Raw genomic sequence first — 21,085 nt, 5'->3', positions numbered from 1 at the left:
ACTTATTGACAGCCGGCCAGGTGTTGTCCTGTCCCCTTACACTCCTGCAGGTACAGAAGTTGCCCCCCACAGTAGGCCGGTGGTGTAGGGGACGGGAGCAATCAAGTGTATAAAGTAGGAAGGGTCACGAGGTGACAGGGTACTGGACAGAAGAAGGTTTGAAAGGTGAAAAGAGAGGTATGGAAGGAGACCACTGCAGGGGGAGGTTGAGAATAGGTGAGAAAGAAAAGTGAGATCAGGGGCAGGTAAAGAAGAGCTGGAAACAGTGGAACCAGATAGGGGTGGTGCTACCTAAAATTGGAAAATTAATTGTTCCTGCCATTGGGTTTCAGGCTGTCCAGGAGGAATGTCGCATGATGATTGCGCTATGCATTGATTGGCAGGTAACCTGCAGAGCAGACAACAGGCCAGAGTCATTTTTGAATGAAATATAAACACCATATCCACTCTCACTTTCACTATGGAAAACATTTTGGTTCCAAATGAATTTCTGGCAAGTTGCCATATTTGATCATGAGAAAAATCAAGTTGTGTGGACATCTGTTTCAACAGTTACCATCACAGGAAAAGATTAAGTTAAGGCTCCTCAAAACTGTTCCACAGAGATTTTTTGATAGTTTGTTAGTTTACTTTCACCAGGCATCACAGTAACTTAACTCTTGCTGTTATTAATATGACCAAGTTTCGCTTTGCTTTAAGTGTTCTCCCAAACCATCTATAGGTATTTTCCATTCCCCTTTCCTTGTTCTCCAGTTTCACCAACTTTTTAAAGCATTGTTGAATTGGTTTATTGGTTTGCTGAGTATACACCCCAATAAAGGTCAACTTGATGAATGCCTGGAATTGCCACTTAGCACTGGGTGAACAGCCAGTCCCTGCAGTGATCACAGAGACATCACATTAATAAAATATCAATTAAAAGAACCATAGAGCACTACAACACTGAAACTATCTCTTCATCCCATCTGGTCAGTGCCAAATTACTTATTCCACCTAGTCCCATGGATCTGCACCCAGATCATAACCCTCCATACACCCCCCAACCTATCCAATCTTATCTTAAAATGTCAAAATCTAACCCGCATTCTCTGCCTTTCCTGCTAGCTCGTTCACACACTTTCACCTCCTTCTGAGTGAAGAAGTTCCCCCTAATGTTCCCCTTAAGTATTTAACTTTTCATACTTATCCCATGTCCTCTGGTTTGTTTCAGAAAAAGACTGCTTGCATTGACACCTCAAAAGTTTGTATTCCTCTATCAAATATGTCCTCATTCTCCGACTCTCCAGGGGATATTCAACATTTCAGTACGACTCAGCTCTTCAAATCCTGGCGATATCCTTGCAAATTTTCTATGCACACTTTCAATTTTATTGCTATCTTTCCTGTAGGTATGTGACCAAAGCTGTACATATTACTCCAAATTTGGCCTCTCCAATGTCCTATACAACTTCAACATAACATCTTAACTCCTGTACTCAATACTTCGATTTATAATGGCCAGTGTGCCAAGAGCTTTCTTTACACCTGTAGATGATGGCCTCAGTAGTGTACCTGAGGGGTTGGGAAAATAGTTTGACATGGAGAAATGGGAGGATAAAGGGAGAGGGTTAAAAGCAGCTACCTCATTATTTCTATGGAGTTCTTCCCATAGCTCACTGGTAGTTGCATTTGTACAGAAATTCTTTTGATTGCTCCATATTGCAGTGAGTATGGATTGACTGTTTTGAAAGTAAATTCAAGAGGCAAACTATACACATTCACTACCTCTAGACATGTGTTGTGCTACTAACTAATGATGAACTCCAAGGCAAATATCTTTTGATTGTTAGTCTCTTGTATTATTTGAAGTCAGATAGGTCACGTAAACCAAGTAATCTGACCAGACATCTACTCTATTCAGGGGAAATCAGTTCTTAGAATCATAGAACATTTACAGCACAGAAGCAAGCCCCTTCAGCCTTTCTAGTCTGTGCTGTACTATTATTCTGCCTAGTCCCACAGATCTGCATCCAGTCCTTAGCCCTCCATACCCCTCCTATGCATGTACCTATCCAAATTCTTCTTAAATATTAAAATTGAGCCCACATTCACCACTTCAGCTGGCAACTCGTTCCACACTCCCACCACTTTCTGTGTGAATGGGTTCCCCCTGATATTCCCCCTAAACATTTCACCTTTCACCCTTAACCCATATCCTCTGGTTTGTTTTTTCCCCTACCCCAAGTGGAAAAAAAACCTACCTGCATTTACTCTGTCTGTACTCCTCATAATTTTAAATACCTCTATCAAATCTCCCCTCATTCTTCTGCACTCCATGTAAAAAAATGTCCTAACCTGTTTAATCTTTCCCTGTAACTCAGTCTGGGCAACATCCAAACGAATCTTCTCTGCACTCTTTCTACCTTATTGATATCTTTCCTTGTTCTTGTTCAAATGCAAGCAACATATTTTAAGTTCTTTTAACAAGCTAAGCCATTGGACAGAAGTGCAATTTCTAAATGAATACAATGTTGGTCAGCATCATAAATACGAAAACATAAACGAAGTACTCGAGCAACTGAAAACCTTGAACAAAAACAGCAAAGACTGGAAATACTCAGGCAGTGTCTGTAAGAGTTAATATTTCAAGTCAATAAGCTGTCATCAGCAAAGTCTCCAAGAGATGCCACCTGGTCTTAGTTCCTTTAATTATACTCCTTTTACCACTAGGAAGGTGATCACATCAAGGTGAAATTTCATCTCTGTGGCTTCTGCACTATTTGTAGCCCCACTAAGCCAGTGTAAATAACAGGAAACTGGACAGACTTAACCTGGTCAGGCAACATCCATAGAGAGAAATGGGCATTCAACATTTCAGGTTGGAACTCTTTTTCAAGGTGAAGGTGGGAAAGGGATGGCAAGCAAAAAAGAGAGGGGGGAAGGGGTTGAGAAGGCCATGAAGTAATATGATATTGGACAGATGAAGGTGAGAGGGATGGAGACCTCTAGAGAGGGGTGTGTGAACAGCAAATACTGGAATTGAATAGAATGGGTACAGGCAAACAATAGATGGAAACTGTGGAGCCGGATTGGGGTGGGGTGGGGAATTACCTTAAATTGAAAAATTCATCATTCATATCATGAGGTTTGTATCCAACATCCAAACCTGTGAGCCAATGTACCTTGCATGGGTCTTCAATGAAAAATTTGATTGCAGTCTGTGGTACGCTGCAGTGGAAACAAACAAGCACAAAGGACGAAAGGCTGGACTACAAGCTTTAATTAGCTTAAAACTTGCACACAAGGTTTTGTACCTTCCTGGCTCCATGTGCCCTGCTCCTGCCCAAAGGGTAGCGTGAGCCTTTATGTGGGGCCGGTGATTGGCAGAGAGTAGGTGCAGCCAGTCTCCCAGGTTACCTCCCTGCAGGTACGATGGGTTGCCCCCTGCAGGAGTCCGAACAGACACAGGCAGTCACCGACAGTCCAGTGGCGGGGAGTAAAACAGTGTCCACCAGCGTCGTCGTGCTGAATGTCCACTAGATTCCAAGTCGTTGGGAGAGAAAAACACATATTTACAAAGTTTACAAATGCAGGCAATCTGGTAGATGCTGTTGCCTCTGGGGCTGTTGCAGGATAGGCACCTGGTCAATGGTCAATGGTGGCAGGACCGCATGAAGGTTGGCTGAATTAGGAGTGGTTGAGGCAGCCGGTGGTGAGGGCGGGGTGGTGCATGACAGCGAGAGGATGTAGGTCGGGGGTGTAGGTCAGGGTTGGGTCGAGGGGTCCTGTGGTTTATGGTGGGTGGGGGGAGGATGTCGGCTCCGGGATGGTTCAGGAGGTGCCAGGGGTGCCCAGGATGGGGGTGGGGAGGCTGGGCTCCCACTGGTGCCAGATCCCGAGTCAAGACAGTGTCGTCACTTCCATTGGGGTACGCTATGTAAGCGTAATGTGGGTTTGCATGGAGTAGGTGTGCCTGCTCAACCAGGGAATCAATTTTGTGAGTCCGCCCGTGCCTACAGTTGAGGAATGGTCCCAGAGACATCAGCCATGCTGGCAGTGAGACTCCCATCGCCAATTTCCTGGGGAAGGAAAAGAGGCATTCATGAAGTTGGTAGCCGTACATAAGAGTGTCTGTACAGCATGGAGCACCTCGGGAATAGCCTGCTGCCACCATCCTTTCGACCTAAGGACAAGAGGACCGTTTTCCAGATAATCCCGTTCTCCCGTTCTACTTGTCCATTGCCCCTGGGGTTGTAACTAGTCGTGCAACTAGTGGCATTGCCAGGTTCTGGTGCAGCTCCTCACTCATTAAGCTGGATCCCTGGTCACGGTGGATGAATGCTCGGTATCCAAACATGGTAAAGATCTGTGCCAGTGCATTTATAACAGAGGTAGTGGTGATATCGGGTCAAGGGATGGTAAATGGGAAATAGGAGAATTCGTCTATAACCGAGAGGAAATAGATATTCTTGTTTGTGGAAGGCAGTGGTCCCTTAAAGTCAATGCTGAGTTGCTCAAAGGGCCAGTGGTCTTTATTACATGGGCCTGTGCTGGATGGAAGAAGCACGGTATTCATTCCACACAGACCGAGCAGGACTGGCGCAGGTCTAGACAGAGCATCGGGGAAGTCATTGAGCTAGCTTCCCGGGCCTATACAGGATGTCGCAGCTGAACACAGCCAGCTCATCTCTCCAGCGCAAGAGCTTGTTGTTTTTGATCTTCCCTCTGTGGGTGGTGCTGAACATGAATGCCACCATGCGCTGGTCTTGAGGAGGGTGAACCTCCTGCCTGCCAGTAATGGGGCCAGTGGCGGACTGCTTCCACGATCGCCTGAGCCTCCTTTTCAATGGAGGAGCGTCTGAGTTCTGAGCCATGGAGGATTCAGGAGAAAAAGGCCATTGGTTGAGGGTGGCAGTGAAGGCAACGTCAGAAGCCTTGCACTCCACCTGGAATGGGGTGTTTTCATCCACAGCATCCATGTTTGCAACGATAACAGGGATCTCCCAACTATTTCAATTTCACACCCCACTCCTGCACTACATGGCTGTTCAACCTCTCTTCTCTATCCCTCTGTCTCCTTTCCTTGAACTCTCTATCTCCTTTTCTCTCCATTCACGGAACTATCTCTCATCCCCCTATTTGCTGGTGAGCCTCCTCCCTTATCCACCTATTTCCTCTTCCCTGTGGGCCTGTGTTCCTCCCCCCTACCAGTTCCTGCCTACATTTTGCTCATACCTTGATGAAGGGGTCAAGCCCAATACGTTGGTTATAATGCTGAGTTTCTCCAGGATTGTTATTTTTGCTTCAAACATGGTGTCTGTGCATTTTTGTGTTTTATTCAGGGAAACCTTGCCGCTGTTTTTTTGTTGAAGTTCGGTGCATGAGGAATATATCTGTAAATCAGTGACACTTCCCTTGATGCTTGCAGCTCAATAGGTAACAGCTGAAGCTGAGGCTGAGTGCATTTCCAAAGAAGAAGGAATGCATCTTCTCATTTAGTGCCAGATTACGCAGTTGTAATCATCCCATTTAGTTTGTTTAGCTTTACTGCTTTCAAATAATAGTGTAATTTGTGCTTGGAAGTGACCTTGTCAGTTTTATAATAACACACTGTTGAAAGGTGTGGTCTGGCAAAATATTCAGGCCATTGGCACCGTCTGTTTGCTGAAAAGCTTGATTTTCATACACTCCAGCCAAGCCCACAGATAATTTGCTTTTAAGACATTACCCCCATACACTTACTGACCAACCTCCACGCAGGTTATAGATGGGGCAGACAATACAAAAGGACAAAGTAATTTCATGCTCTTCATTTCCAGTCTCTCACTACCTGCCCTCTTTTCCTATCTCCCTCAACTTAACAACACAAAACCTTGGCACAGGATAATCCATTTAAAGTCCACCCTTTGCAGCATGGACTGTGGAAATCATTATCGATGTTGTTTTTTGGCAAAATGATATGGATTTGCAGCTGAGCCTTAAAGCAGTGAGGGTAGAAACTAGCAGATCTAGTGCATTTGAAGTTAAAGGCTTCTGCACCATTCCAGCTCGTTCTCTCCCACTTCCCCCATACCACCAATGTGTGTGTGCACAATCTTTGATCTTATTTTTTGTTCAAACCCAAGTTAATTATCATCTGACTGTACCAGTTTCTTTGGACCACAGCGTACGCATATACACGCACGCAACACATTGTTTCACATGTATGCAAAACGAGACAACATAAAATAAATATATAATCATCTTGGAATAATTTACTTAATTACAGGATACTATTCACCAATCTCACATCCTGTGAGAAGAAGCTACTTCCCATCCTGGCAGCCATGATTTTGATAGTCCTGTACCTCCTTATTGATGGTAGCTGGTCAAAGATATTGTATGATGGATGGAAGGAGTCCTCAATAACTCTCTGGACTGTGTGAGGCACAGGCTGCTTTAGATCTTATGCAAGAATATCTAGGATCTTCTAATAAATGCTAGTTTGCAAGCAGGGGCATGTTGAAATAATTGGAGTAAATAATTGGAAACAGTGCAGGAGATCAGACAATGAACATTGGTCAGTTATAGTTAAAACATGACTGACTGATCCCACTACTAGCATTTTGTGCTTCTCTTCTCTGCCCAGGGTACTATTTTGAAGGCCAGTGGACTTACCAATGGCCTGAAACGTTGGTTACCCTTTACTTCCTCTTGGCACTCTATAACCTGCTGAGTTTCTCCAGCATATTTGTGTATTGCATTCGACCTCAGCTTTTGATGTTAACTCCAATGTATCAATGTTGCCCTGGCCAATATTTATCACTTATTTAACAGTTTATCTTGTCACATCAGAGCATTTATTTGTACAGGACCTTGCTGTTTGGGAGTTGGCAGTTGCATTTCCTACAATCTAAGGTAAGGGGCAGGAGGTTTAAAGGATTGTTAGAATCTGGAACACACTGCCTCTGTGGCAGGTGAAGAGGCAGATCTTATTTTTTGTTCAAACCCAAGTTAATTATCATCTGACTGTACCAGTTTCTTTGGACCACAGTGTATGCATATACACGCACGCAACACATTGTTTCACATGTATGCAAAACGAGACAACATAAAATAAATATATAATCATCTTGGAATAATTTATTTAATTACAGGATACTATTCACCATTCTCACATCCTGTGAGAAGAAGCTACTTCCCATTTAACAACATTTAAGAATTCTAGACAACTGCTTAAATTGCCAGAGCATTGAAGCTACAGACCAAGTAGTGGTAAATGGATTAGTAAAGTCAGCATGGATAGAATGGGTGCAAAGGCCTGTTTCTGTTCAGTATAACTATATTTTGAAAACAGTTAGCACACTTCTCAAGTACTTCTTTGGTTGTAAAGCACTTTGATGTTTCAGGCCAAATTTCCTTTTGAGTATCTGCTCCGTTACATTTTGAGCATTTCATGCCTGTGATAAATGGAGTTAAATTTCCATTCCATCTCTTCACCATTTTCTGTTAACCCCAAATTGGTTCAGTAACTTCAAAGTAAAAACTAAGCCCTGTTTTGCTCCTGTACTTAATTTTTGTCTGCACTTCTCCCTCCACCACATTATTAGGCATCTAAAATTGAGGGGAAAAAAGAGACTTATCTGCAACACTTAAATGAATTCTGGAAAAGCACAAGCCCCAACATTTCAGTTGAGCACCAGAGTGTCCTTGAATGTAATGCCATAAACTGCCAGAGGGCCAAAGCTGAAACCAGTAGATACCCTCATTGTGAAAGGATTTTGTTTTAGTAGTTTTCATGTGTAAAAAAATAACGAAGTGAAGTGTGTCCCTATTGGTAACAGGGTGAAGAAATGGAGTGACCTGGAGGCATAGATGACACACTTTTAAACCTAGACGTGTAAATTGAAGTAAAACCTTACACAAGAAGGTAGGTGGAATTTGTGGACTGTGACTCAAAGATTTGTGCAAGAAATTATTAATGTCAAATTTTAACAAGTCAGGCCAAAGTGCAAAGATTGATAATCTGGGGCCAACTCAAAGGATTGCTTCTCTGTTGAAAGAGAATATGATTCATCACAGGAAAGGTTTGATCTAATTCACAAGAATTACAATCAATAGAAGGTTATATAAGAACAAAGGCTCTGAAAGTTGAATTTTGTTAAAGCCAAAAAGGACAAGTAGCAACCTGAAGGTATTTTCAGAACTATGAAGGACTATTGAGTGGAAAATACTGTAAAACCTGGGTTATTCAAAGAAAGTGACATACCTGCAGTTGAAATCTAGCTTGTCTAGTGTGGCGGGAGTGGTAGTGAGAAAGAGCCAGCTATGGTCTGTCCACAGAGCAGAATTATGGAGAATGGGAAAGGAAGAGGGACAGAGAGAGAGAGAGAGAGAGAGAGAGAGAGAGAGAGAGAGAGAGATTCTAACCAGCCCAAGTCATGATAAAAAGGAGGAGGACCCCAGCAGGAAACCATCATCTGAAGCTCATTTTGCTCTCCTTGTCACCGGAATTACAGTTGTAAGCAGAGTGCAGATATTGTATATTATAGAATGGCTGACCTTTATTCCAATCTCAACAGTGAGAAGATGAAGTCAAACTTCTGCTAAACAAGGACAATTTTAAAGTTACTTTATTTGAGTAAGCCTTATATGTTTTCATCTCTCCATACGGCACGTGGAGGCTGCACCAACAGTGGAGGAGGAACACTCCTGTATTACGTTAGACAGAAGATCGGTTAATTCACTGAATCAATCAAGGTTGCAGATGTTGAACTGCAGATGCTGGAAATTTTAAGTATAAACAGAAAAAGGCTGGAAATTCTCAGCTGTGGAGGTGGGAAAGAAAGTAAAAGTTTAAGATCATTCACATTTTATTGCAATACTTCATGTTGTGAACATTTTTACTGTAGTGACACTGCAATAATTGAATGAGAATAATGTATTTCACAAAATATAAATGTAGTTATCATCCATTCACTGAATTTCTCTCAGGAAATGGCATGGTTGGGTGTAGTGGTTAGCACTACACCTTTACAGCAGCAGCGATCAGGACCGGAGGTTCAAATCCCGTGCTGTCTGTAAGGAGATTGAATGTTCTCCCCGTGTCAGCATGGGTTTTCCCTGGGGGCTCCGGTTTCCTTACACCATTCACAATGCACCGGGGGTATAGGTTAATTTGGTGTAAATTGGCATCATGGACTTGTGGGCTGAAATGGCCTGTTACTGTGCTGAATGTCTAAAAATTTAAAAAAAAATTAAATTAAATTATATGCTTTTGGGAAAGGTTGCTCTAGTTTGTGTTTAGTGCATTTTGCAGTGCAGTCCATTTTCTGAGTTAATTGACAATTTGGAACACTCCACCTCAGCTCAATTGTTGGTTCAGTTGTGACAGATTTTATGTTGTGCTTGTATTGTTTATAGATATGATTTTAGGAGATAAATTGGGGCAAGCTTTTTAGTGTAGGTCACATACAAACAGTTTAAAACTGATCTTATTTAAAATACTGGAGCTCTGCTAATGCTAGATATGCTGGCGCCAAGAGCCTTTGCAAAAGCCTTGAAGAGTGCCCAAGAGACTTTACTAATGGATTGTTGTTTACAAAAAGGCAACAGATGAAAAAACTCATTGAAGCCACAGGCTGCCTGGAGTGGAACTCGCTGTTCTAAGAGGATCATGTGGTTTTGCAAGCATAGAGAGTATATCAGGCTTTCTCTCTGAGAGAGAGAGAGAGAGAGAGAGAGAGAGAGAGAAGAGAGGGAATTCAGTTCTGCAGTGTTACAGTCTGCAGCAGCAGTTGGGACTGGAACAGGACAAGCTGGAAAGCTTTTTGAAAACCCCATTTGGAAGATGGGTTGTAAGTGCTTAGTTCAGCCCAGTCAAAGCCCTTGTGGTTCATGCAAAAGGAGAGGACTGGCTGCCTAATGTTTCATTTGAAATAAGAGAAACAAAAAGGAACTCTGTCATGACCTGAAAGAAAGAGGTTATCATCTGGAAAACCCTGAGGGGGCAAGTTTCTTTGGCAAGACACTGAAGTGATTGATTACAAGGAATCATTTCTGGGTGTCCAGCGAACAACAAATCTCTTTCGCTAAAACCAACAAGAACCTTCCTGAGTGGTAACCATTTATCTTTCTAGCACCAAAGCCTGGTGAACTTCATAAATGTTAAATTCTGTGTACAGTATAAGAATTGCCTGCAACCAATGAAGGTGGAGGAATGAGAACTGAGATTGGACTGTGAATCAACAAACTTTTCTGAATTTACACACTCATGACATACACATGCCCTTAGAATTAGAAGGGAGTTAAAGTTAGGTTAGTAAATTAACAATGATAAGTTAAAGTGTGATTCTATTTTCATGTTTAAAAATAATTAAAAGCAACATTTGTTTAAGTAACCATTTGTCTCGGTGAATATCTATTGCTGCTGGGTTTTGGGGTCCTCTGGGCTCGTAACACAGTGTAAATAAATATTTATTAGGGTGGCACAGTTAGCGTAATGGTTAGCGCAACACTATTACAGCACCAGTGACCAGGGTTAAAATCTAACAGAGTTTGTACATTCACCCCATGTCTACGTGGGTTTCCTCCTATTCCAGAGACCTGCAGTTGTTTGGTTAGTTTGTCCCTAGTATAAAGGGGAGTTGTAGAATCTTGGGGTAGTTGAAGAGAATGTGGCAGGAATGAAAATAGGATTAATGTTTATGGTTGGTTGATGAGTAGTGTGGACTAAATGGGCCAAAGGGCCCGTCTCTATGCTTTATCTCTCTCACTTCATGCCTCCATGACAGTTGATTGCACTGTGCTGTTGGCAAAGATTTCAGTGCATCCAGGTCTATGTAGTGTGTATCTTGATTTGCCAGGGCATCTAAGGTTATGGGGAGAAGGCTAGGCAGTGGGGCAGAGTGGGAAAATGGATAAATGGATCAGTTCATGTCTAAATAAATAGCCTTTTACTGTTCCTATGTCTTATGTCTAAACTTGCTGTTTGTTCAGTTGATGGCAAAACAATTGATTGCATTTCAAATATATATTGTGAACACAAGCTTAAAACAGCTGATTTCGTACCACAGCATCCAGTGACTATTCCTTTCTCTTATTTGCGATAGGTGTGAGTCACACAAGTTGGCCTATTGCTGATCTAACATTGATGAGGTTGATCTCTGGGAATGGGGTTATGCAAGGCTCACCATCAAATATCCAGTGAAGGAGCAGAAACTCTAAATTCCTCAGTCTTGCCTAAATAAAAAAAAACCAAGACCAAAATACAAATTTATCTGGTCATCATCACCTTGAAGTGAGCCTGGTCATTGACAAGTCTGGTTATCATCATGTTGCTCGCTGCATGCATATTAATTGCCATCTTTCCCACCTTGCAACTGTGACTCCATTCAGCTGCACTTCATCGAGAGAGAAACACAGAAGAGCTGGAGAAACTCAGCAGATCACACAGCATCCATAGGGAGTAAAGGGTAACCGGCCTTTTGGGCCTGAGCCGTACATCAGGAATATGTAAAAAAAAACAAGTAGATGCCTGGATAAAAAGGTGAGGTGATGAGTGGAGGAAGAGAAGGAGCACAGGTGAACAGGTAAGTTATAATGGGTGGATATAGATAGTAGGGTAGAAGAAGTGGAAATGTGACAGGGGAGAGGGCAGAGGGCTATGAAGGATAGCTCTCTGATAGGGGAAGAAAAGGAAGAGGGTGGAAGCTGGAGTAAGGGAGACAAAGGCATAAGGAGAGAGGGAGATGGGGTAACTTTCATCCTGACCTCAGATTCACTTGGCCCATCTCTGGCAACACTCTCTCTCCCCTTTCACAATCTCTCTGTTTCCATTTCGGGAGACAGTCTACAGACATCTTCAATAACCCCTCAAACTTCCATAGTTACCTTCACTACACATCTCACCCTAGCTCCTGTAAGGATTCTATTGCTTTCTCTCAATTCTGCCAACTCCATCACATCTGCTTCCAGGATGAGGCTTTCTATTCCAAGACATCTGAGATGTTCTTCTTCATAAAATGTGGCTTCTCCTCTACTGCCATTAATTCAGTCCTCATCCACATCTTCTCTATTTCCCACATCTGCCCTGGACCCTCTCCCCTCCCCCTCACCTGTGATACATAACAATAATTAGGTCCTCTTGTCCTCTCCTGCCACCCCACCAACCACTGCATTCAACACATCAATCATTACAATTTCCACCACCTACAGCAGTATGTCACCATCAGACACATCTTTCCCTCCCCAATTTCCATAGGGAATACCCTTCTGTGACTCCCTCGTCCACACTCATCCCTTCCCACTAATCTCCCCCGTGGCACCCACCCCCGTGGCACAAGAGGTGCTGCACTTGCACTTACACCTCCACCCTTGCCACTATTTGGGGTGCCAAACAGACCTTCCAAGTGAAGCAACACTTCACTTGTGCATCCGCAGGGGGCCATTTATCACATCCAGTGTTCCCGATGTGGCCTCCAGGCATTTGTTACATCACAGACCAGCAGCAATAGAAATTCACCAAGACAGTGTTATTTTTAAAACTATTTATTAATAATTACTAAAAATATAACATCTTACTTTAATTTAACCCAATTATGTGCGAATATATTTATGTGTGTGTGTTTCTGTGTAGAATATCCAAACCATTACAGCTTTGGCATAATTCTGGAAAGTCTGAGAAAGTTCAGTCTGAGAAATCCTGTGTTGAAACTCAGACTTTTAAACTGATGCTTAGAATTACAAAGGAGGTGAGAGACGTAGTGATTAGACTGCCAAAAAATTAAATTCTTGTTGTGTTGCTTCCAGAAAGATGTCCTTTCATATGAATGATTGTCACAATTACCTTTTTCCTTGTCTGGGGAAATGAAACGTGTGACTTCCACAATGCTTCCAAACCCAGGCATGAGTCAGTCAAAATGACCATGGTTCAATAATTCCCTCAACAAGGAGAATCAGCAGAAATGTCCATTTCCATACAGAGTCATTTCACCTGTGTTTATCGGATGTCTGGCTAATCAATACTGAATTCTGTTTCTTTACGTGTCCCAATTACACGATTCATAATCACATGACCCTCTCTCACCATCTGTTTTCCCTGAATAAACAACCATTGTTTTTGGTCTTACTTGAGAGCATCAACCTTGTTTATAGTTTGGACCTGATGGTGCCAATGCAGTGAAAACTGTGAATGCTTGCAGCCTGCCCAACCCCCAGAGTGAAACAAGAGCTTGTAATAATGCAGACAGACAGATAGTTTTGTTGAGCAGCTTCGCTCTGTTTACTGTAACATCAAGGACCTCCCAGTAGCCAACGATTTTAACCATGCCCCATTGCCACACTGGCATGATTGTCCACGGCCTCATACATTGCCAAATCGAGGCCACTTACTAATTGGAGGAACAACATCTTGTATTCCCTCTCAGCAATCTCTAACCAGATGCCATTAATATTAACTTCTACAGTTTCCATTAATTCCTTCCCCTGGTCTTTCTCTTCCCCTAAGCCTCTGTGTCCTTTTCTCTAGCTCACTACCCCCTTTCCTATTAGGAAGTTATCTTTCTTGGCCCTCTGCCCTCTCTCCCATTACTTTTCTTCTACCCTCTCAAGTATTCACCTCTTAGCAGTTGCCCTGTGTTCCTCTCTCTCTCTCTCCTTTTTATTTAGGTGCCTGCCTGGTTTTCCATGATCCTGAAAAAGGCTCGGGCCTAAAACATTGGTTACCTTTTACTTTCTCTGGATGCTCTGTGATCTGATGAGTTTCTCTAGCGTTTTGTGTATTGCATTCAACCCCAGCAACAATAGATATTCTTGTGTAACCTTATTAACAGTGATACATTTGAATATGTAATAGAGTCATAGAGAGATACAAAAAAAACAAGCCCTTCTGCCCACAGAAATTAGGTTGACTATCAACCAACCATTATCCCATTTTTAAATTTCTCTCTACAGTCACATCAACTTCCCTTAGATCCTACCAGTCACCAGCACGTCTTTGGCAATTTAAAGTGGCCAATTTACCTTACTGACCTGTATGCCTTTGGGGTGTGAGAGGAATTTACAGTTAGAGGAAGAACATAAAAACTCCACACAGAAGCCAGTGTCAGGATTGAGCCCAGGATTCTGGCACTGTGAGGCAATAGTTCTACTGGCTGTGTCACGTCAAAGTTCCTTTTTATGGTCATGTAACAAAACATAAAAATGTAATATAGATGATATACTTAAATGTGCCTGCCAAAGGACAGACAGAGTCACCACGAGCATTGTCTGGCACTCCTATCAATAAGAGAAAGAGAAGCAAAGAAAGTCACTTGAAATACACTGAGTGACCATGGATTTGTCTCCAGTGCTCCTGTAACCTCTGTGACCTCAGAGTCCTGTTCAAACTATTAGCAACCAGAGCTCCAGATCAAAATCTCTAAAAAATCAGGAAGCATTCAGTGCCTGAGGCTCTTTGAGAGCCCCTCTTGCCCTCAGAACCCCCTCAAATCCTGGTTCCGAAGAGCCAATCTTCAGTAACCTGCAGTCTGTTCAAGCCCTTCATCCGCAAGTTGGCAACAGCCCATACCCTGTGTGGGTCTTACCGCCACTGAGCAATTCGCTGGTCTGCTGCCAGGGTTACCATCATTTCCCAGGCTTCTCCTTCTCAATCGGGAGAGAATGGGGGGGGGGGGGTGGTGGGGGGGTGGTAGGGGAGGAGAAGGGGAAAGGGGGTGTTCTCCCCATTTCTGGAGCCCTTCATTGGCTCACTGTTCCTTCAGAGTCTTCAACCTCTCGTGGTTCATTGTCCAACATTGGAGCCACCATCTTGACCACATCCTTGTAAACCTGACATTGTGAAAAGTGTTGAATTAATGTGTCTTTCTCCTTTTACCTTTATAGGAGCTCCAAGCATTCAGTGTGACTCTAAACATTGATTCCTTAAAAACAGTGTCCACAGCTGCTATAATCTGTTCATTCGTCTGGTCTCTTGCCCTGTGTACAAAAACTAAAGCTAACCTTGCCAAGTCCCTGTTGCATTGTCACAAGCTAAATGTCAATCTACAATATTTTTGCTAACATTCAATTATTACAGGTGCAATGAGTTTCCTGATTGCCTTTGTTCCAGTTAACAAAATTACATTCTGGGAAGTGTATGTTCCAGAACTGCAATCCCTGTAGTTTTCTTAGTGTTAACTAGTGGTTTAATAATCAATCATACAATAATGGTAATTTACACACAAATTTGCTTCCTTATTATATGAGAATATAATTAGCTGTTCATCACCAAACCAATTTTTAAAAACTTCATGATTTCAAGCAAAGAAAATCCTTTCCGAGGATTTAATCTTTCCAATGGAAGAATTCAAAGGATGAATTCTAGTAAAAATAATTTTTAATGTCTTAAAAACAAAATTCAGCTTGCATTTGCAGAAAATGTGGAAAATTGGCTGCAATATTCAAAATCAGAATTTATTGTCATGAACAAGTCATGAAGTTCGGTGTTTTGCAGCAACATCACAGAGCAAACATTAATATTATAACTATCTTACAGCAATAAATAAAAAGTGCATGAAAAATAAGGCAGTGTCTTTGGTCCATTGATTATTCAGGAATCTGATGGCAGTGGGGAAGAAGCTGTCCTTGTGCCGTTGAGTGCTTGTCTTCAGGCTCCTGTACCTTTTTCCCAATGGTAGCAGAGTGAAGAGGGCATGGTCTGGGTGGGTGGGGGTCTTTGAAGATAGAGTCCACTTTATTAAGACACTGCCTCATGTAGATGTCCTTGAAGGAGTGAAGTCTGCCTGTGATATCAGAGGCCAAGTTATCAACCTGCTGGAGTTTTTTCTTGTCTTGAGAGTTGGCACCTCCACACCAGACTGGGATGCAACCAGCTAGAATGCTCCCCATGGTCCACCTGCAGAAATATTCAAGAGACTTTGGTTACATACCAAATCTCCTCATGCACCTCACAAAGTATAGCTATTGGTGGGCCTTCTTCATGATTGGATCGACGTGGAGGCTCCAGGACAGATCCTCAGAGATATTAATATCCAGGAATTTGAAGTTCTTGTCCCTCTTCATTACTGAGCCCTTGGTGAGGACTGGGTTGTGTTCCCCTGACTTCCTCAGGAAGTCCACAATCGCCTTCTTGGTTTTGCTGTTGAGTGCAAGATGGTTAGCATGACACCACTGAACAAACTGCTCTATCTCCCTTCGGTACACTTCCTCATTGCTCTTGGTGATTCCGCTGATAACTGTGGTGTCATCGGCAAATTTGTAGATAACATTGGAATAGTGCCTGGCCACACAGTCATGGGTGTATAATGAGTAGAGCAGTGGGCTCAGCACACATCCTTGGGGGGTACGTCTGTGTTGATAATCAGTAAGGAGGAGACGTTGTTTCCAATTCGTACTGACCGTAAGCACTGAGGGAATAATAATATTGAAGGCTGAGTGGTTCTCAATGAAGAGCAGCCGTATGTATGAGATGCTGGTTTCAAGGTGATCCAGAGCTCAGTGGAGAGCCAGTGATATTGCATCTGCTGTGGAGCAATTGTGATAATAGGCAAATTGCAGTGGGTTCAGACCTTTGTTTAGGTAGGTGTTAATTCTAGCCATGACCAGCCTCTCAAAGCATTTCATCACAGCATAAGTTAGTGCTAGTGGGCGATAGTCGTTGAGGCAGCTCACGTTACTCTTGGGCACCATGACGATTAATGCCATTCTGAAGCATGTAGGAGCCTCTGACTGCAGCAATGAGAGGTTGAAAATGTCCATGAACACTCCAGCTAGTTGGTTGGCATTACATTCCAACACCTCCAAGTACTTCATTGGCTTTTAGGATTTTTATATATGCTTTGGTTGAGAAAGGTGCTCTAAAGTGCAAGATTTTTTTTTGTATTCTAAGAGAGGGACTCATAAAGCAAGCGGTAATTCCAAAATCCTTACTGATTGTCAGATCAGCCTGGTCTTTATTCTATTGTGGAAAACACTGTTCTTTCTCTCCTTCTTCCATGCACGCAGGTTGACATTTCTGTTTCAAGCATGGGGAGAAGAATTTCAATGTGAAACACAAAAGTCTGCAGATACTCTGATTGTAGTTAAAAAGCACACCAAAATACTGGAGGAATTCAATCAATCTTTTCAGTGACAACAGGAGACAAAGATATTGCTGATGTTTTGGACCTGAACCCTTCTTTCAAAGAATAACGGAATTCCTTGCAAAATAACCACAAGGAGAATTTCAATGACCAACTGTTTCTGAAGCCAGAGCACTGGCTTTGAAGAATCCCCAATCACCCAATACTGGTAAAGGACTTAACATTTGACTTTTAGTTTAATGGCCTTTCTCACCCCTCAAGTATGTAGCAGGTTCTGTTGCCTCAATCATTCAATGGTTATCTGATGAGGACGAGAACACTGTATGTGTGGTCTTGTAGCTCTGACATCCAGTCCCCAGTGGTTTAGAGGCAGAAGCAGCTTTATTTATTTGTTCACATGGCACCTAAGTGAACCTTTCAACACTTCTTGCCTGCACCTGAGCATGCAAGTCAAGTCTCTCTGCAGCACAAGAGCCAATTATTACTGTGTAACGATTCTATTAGCAGTCACAGACTTTTCAACACTGTAATGGATGAGGCAGGAACAGGAAAATCCTTATTCACTTGACACCAAGTAAGGTGCCAGGGACTTCAGTGATTGTTCCCACCCTTCTTTGTTATTGCTTAATGAGGAGGTTGTGAGGGACCAGCAGACAATAATTTTAATTAAAAAAAAACAATCTGCTGGAAGAATTCAGTGGGTCACGTAGCATCAGTGGGAAGAAAAGAATTATCAATGATTCGGGTCAACCATTCATCCAAACGAGCTGCTCCAGATTCCAGCATCTGCAGTTCTCCCGTGTGTCTCCATAACTTTAATTGCAGTTCCCAATGCAAACATAAAATATGTCTTGACTCTTCCAGTTAGTTAGGCTGCTCATTGCTATTGCTTGCACTGTTAATATGGTGTGTGACTGACCAGTCCCACAGCCTGAGTTAGAGTAATTGTGGATGTGTAAATATTAAGGCTCCAGTATTCTGTTCTCGGTAAATTGCTGCTATCTAAAATTTCAAAAGGCCACCTAGTTCTGAGAATAGTAATTATTAACCAGTTTACCCAAATAAGCTGATGGCAAAACTGGAATGATTGATGAGTCCAACAGCTTGCAATGCCATTAAAATACAATACCCCTCTGTTAAAGCATTCACATTTTGATTTAGTCTTGTTTATAATATGGTCATTTATTCATCAATTTTCACTCCTCCAGGCAAAATTATAGGAAGTAGCCTGTTAAAAAAAATGTAATTGTTCTTAAAGAATTCTGAAAACCAATCAATTTAACAAAGTGTTAACTGTTTCAGACATCCGATATGTCTGGCGCATTAAAGATGTGTAGATCACCTCTAAACCTCTGTGAACTTTGCAGCAAATGAAAACAGACTAAACAAAAATTCACACCCGTCAAATGGAGCATTTAGAGAATTTAACAGTGAGTGTGAGGTAAAATAAAATAGACAGATTATTGTTCTTTTTCTGCTATAATTGACACAAGTCTGTTAAGAGATGGCCAGCAAATTCACTGCCCTGGGCCTTGGAGTCAAGTAACGTATCCTTAATATTTCTGGGATGCCTCTGAGGTCACTTATTTTGGATCTGCCTCACTGGCATCATTGACTTTGCTGATCTATACATACTGGTAATTGGAATAGTGCCAGCCAAAATAACAAAGATGTTGTTGTTAATCCCAACTAACTGTATGTGCACTGAGGTTTACATGTCCTTGTTTCCAGATTCCTAAATCCATTCCGATGTTCATGTTAATGAAGTGGAAAAGTATTGGTATAGGAACTACTCTGCCCAAGACCACAAGCAATTGCATGGGGTTAGAACATAAAACATATCTAAATTTTTCCTAACTTAAGTAAGACATGATATCATGTAACCATTGAATATGGAACCATAGAAAAAGATAAGATATAATATTAAAGATGCAAAGTCTAAATTTGATAAGGGCCATGGATTACTATCATAATCTGAGGATTTAAGTGGTGTGGATGCTCTGGGGATTCTCTCCCTGATGACGGGGGCCATTATTCGATTCATATTTACAATATATACAGATAACCTTGTTTAGAGGGAGGGGGTAGATTAGTAAGGAGATTTTTTTTTCCTTTTTATTATTCAGACAAACAAGGGGGGATTTAAAGACAGATTACTGATCACATCACAGAACAACATGAGAGAAGCATAAAATATCTTGTGTAAGGGAATTTTATATGTATTTATTTGTATAATTTTTGGACATTATATGAATTAAGATTTAATTGTTTAATTATTATAATTATAGAATTTGGCAGCCTATATAAATTAAATAAGTTAATGTAATTATTATGCTTCTAATTTTCAATTGATATGTGACAAATATATATTTCATTTATGTTATCATTTACATACCTTGTGTTTTGTTAAACTCAATCAAATATTTTTAAAAATTAAGAACATAAAACATAGAACTGTGGCGGTGCACATAGTTAATAGCCAGGCGAACCGGCTCCGTATGTTGCGTGTGCATCAGTGGAGCAGTGCATCAAAGATGGCACTGCACGGTCTTTCATTTCAGGCAGAAGCTTGAGACCCACATGAGTGCGGGCAGCATGCTTGTGACACCATGATGCAGTTTCCGGCATGTGGGGGCGGGAACTTGGAATGCCTTAAAACGGCAGCACGCTAGCCATAATAAAGTTCACAAGTTCTGACAAGCTGGTCTCGTTCATTCACTCAATCAGCTCGCTCACAACATAGGTGACCCCGATGAGTCCAAATGTTTTTTGGACTCCTCAGCATGGACGCTGCAGCAGTAAGCACCGTTGCGCTAAAACTACCCACCTTCTGGACACTCCGACCCACACATTATTCAGACAGGTGGAGACACAGTTCAATTAAACATATCTCTTCCGGTTCTACCAAATGCTACCATGTGGTCAGCTCCTTGGACCAGGAGACAGCAGCCAGCGTAGACAAACTCATCCAGGCCCAACTGGAGGAAGGTAAATACAATGCACTGAAACCATTACTCATTAGCATGCACAGGCTCTCCAGATATGAGAGGGCAGCCAGGCTCATGCACCTGGATGGCCTGGGAGACAGATGCCATCCGCCCTCATGGACCAGATGCTCACATTGGCAGAGAGTCACAAACCCTGCCTCATATTCAAGCAGGCATTTCTAGAACAGCTGCCTGATGACATTCAGCTGGCTGCTGGCACATGCAGACTTTAGCAACCCCAGAAAGGTCGCTGCCAAAGCAGATATCCTATGGTGGACCAAGCAAGAAAATGAGTCCACCGTCAGTCAGCTGGCCGGATCTCAGGCAGAGCCACAGATCGAGGAGCCTAATTCATTTCTGCCCTTCAGAAATTCATTTGGTCCGAAATAGCCAGCCTACTTGGCACACACCTACATCACACCACAGCCTACAACCCCAATCCAACAGTCTGGTTGAACACTTTCACAGGCACCTCCAATTGGCCCTCATGGCCAGGTTAATGAGCCCCATCTGGGTGGACATGCTACCCTGGGTCTTTCTTGGGATCCACACAGCCCTAAGGGAAGACCTACAGGCATCATCAGTCGAGATGGTGTACAGTTCCTTGCAAGTTCCTGCCCATCACTCACAACCAGGAGCCCGAAAACACCATAGTGCTACAACGACTCCACAAAAAAACTAAGCAACCTCGCACCAAAACCACCAGCTCATCATGTACAATCCCCCTCCCCAAAGACTTAAAGCACTCCGAGTTTGTGTTCGTCCACAGGGGCATGCATCGCTTGTCCCTCCAACGACCTTACAAGGGCCCTTATAAAGAAATACGCAACAACAGCTCTACTTTCACTCTGGACATTGGGGGAAAGAAGGAGCCTTTCAGCATTGACCATTTGAAACCAGTACACCTGGATTTAAGCTAGCCTGTTTCACTACAGCCTGCCAAGCACAGGGGTAGACTCCCTAAAATGAAGAATGTGCAAACCTTGCACAACACAGACACTAGAGCCAGTTCTGAGGGGGGGGGGGGGGGGGGTTGTGTGGTGATGCACATATTTGATG

At 42.5% G+C, this 21,085-nt stretch overlaps 1 protein-coding gene and 1 long non-coding RNA gene across 5 annotated transcripts in view; both read left to right on the top strand.

The window, feature by feature from the left end:
- LOC138764416 (storkhead-box protein 2-like) overlaps window positions 1–21,085 on the top strand; it is a 407,299-nt gene that overhangs the window by 225,839 nt on the left and 160,375 nt on the right. The window lies entirely within an intron of this gene.
- Window positions 8,541–19,739, top strand: LOC138764446 (uncharacterized). Its single transcript, XR_011358164.1, has 2 exons — window positions 8,541–8,794; window positions 16,963–19,739. It is a non-coding gene; the product is annotated as an uncharacterized lncRNA (long non-coding RNA).

The sequence above is a fragment of the Narcine bancroftii genome, chromosome 1 (assembly GCF_036971445.1).
Source record: "Narcine bancroftii isolate sNarBan1 chromosome 1, sNarBan1.hap1, whole genome shotgun sequence".
NCBI classification, from domain to species: domain Eukaryota; kingdom Metazoa; phylum Chordata; class Chondrichthyes; order Torpediniformes; family Narcinidae; genus Narcine; species Narcine bancroftii.
This window is presented reverse-complemented; position numbering and strand designations above follow the sequence as displayed.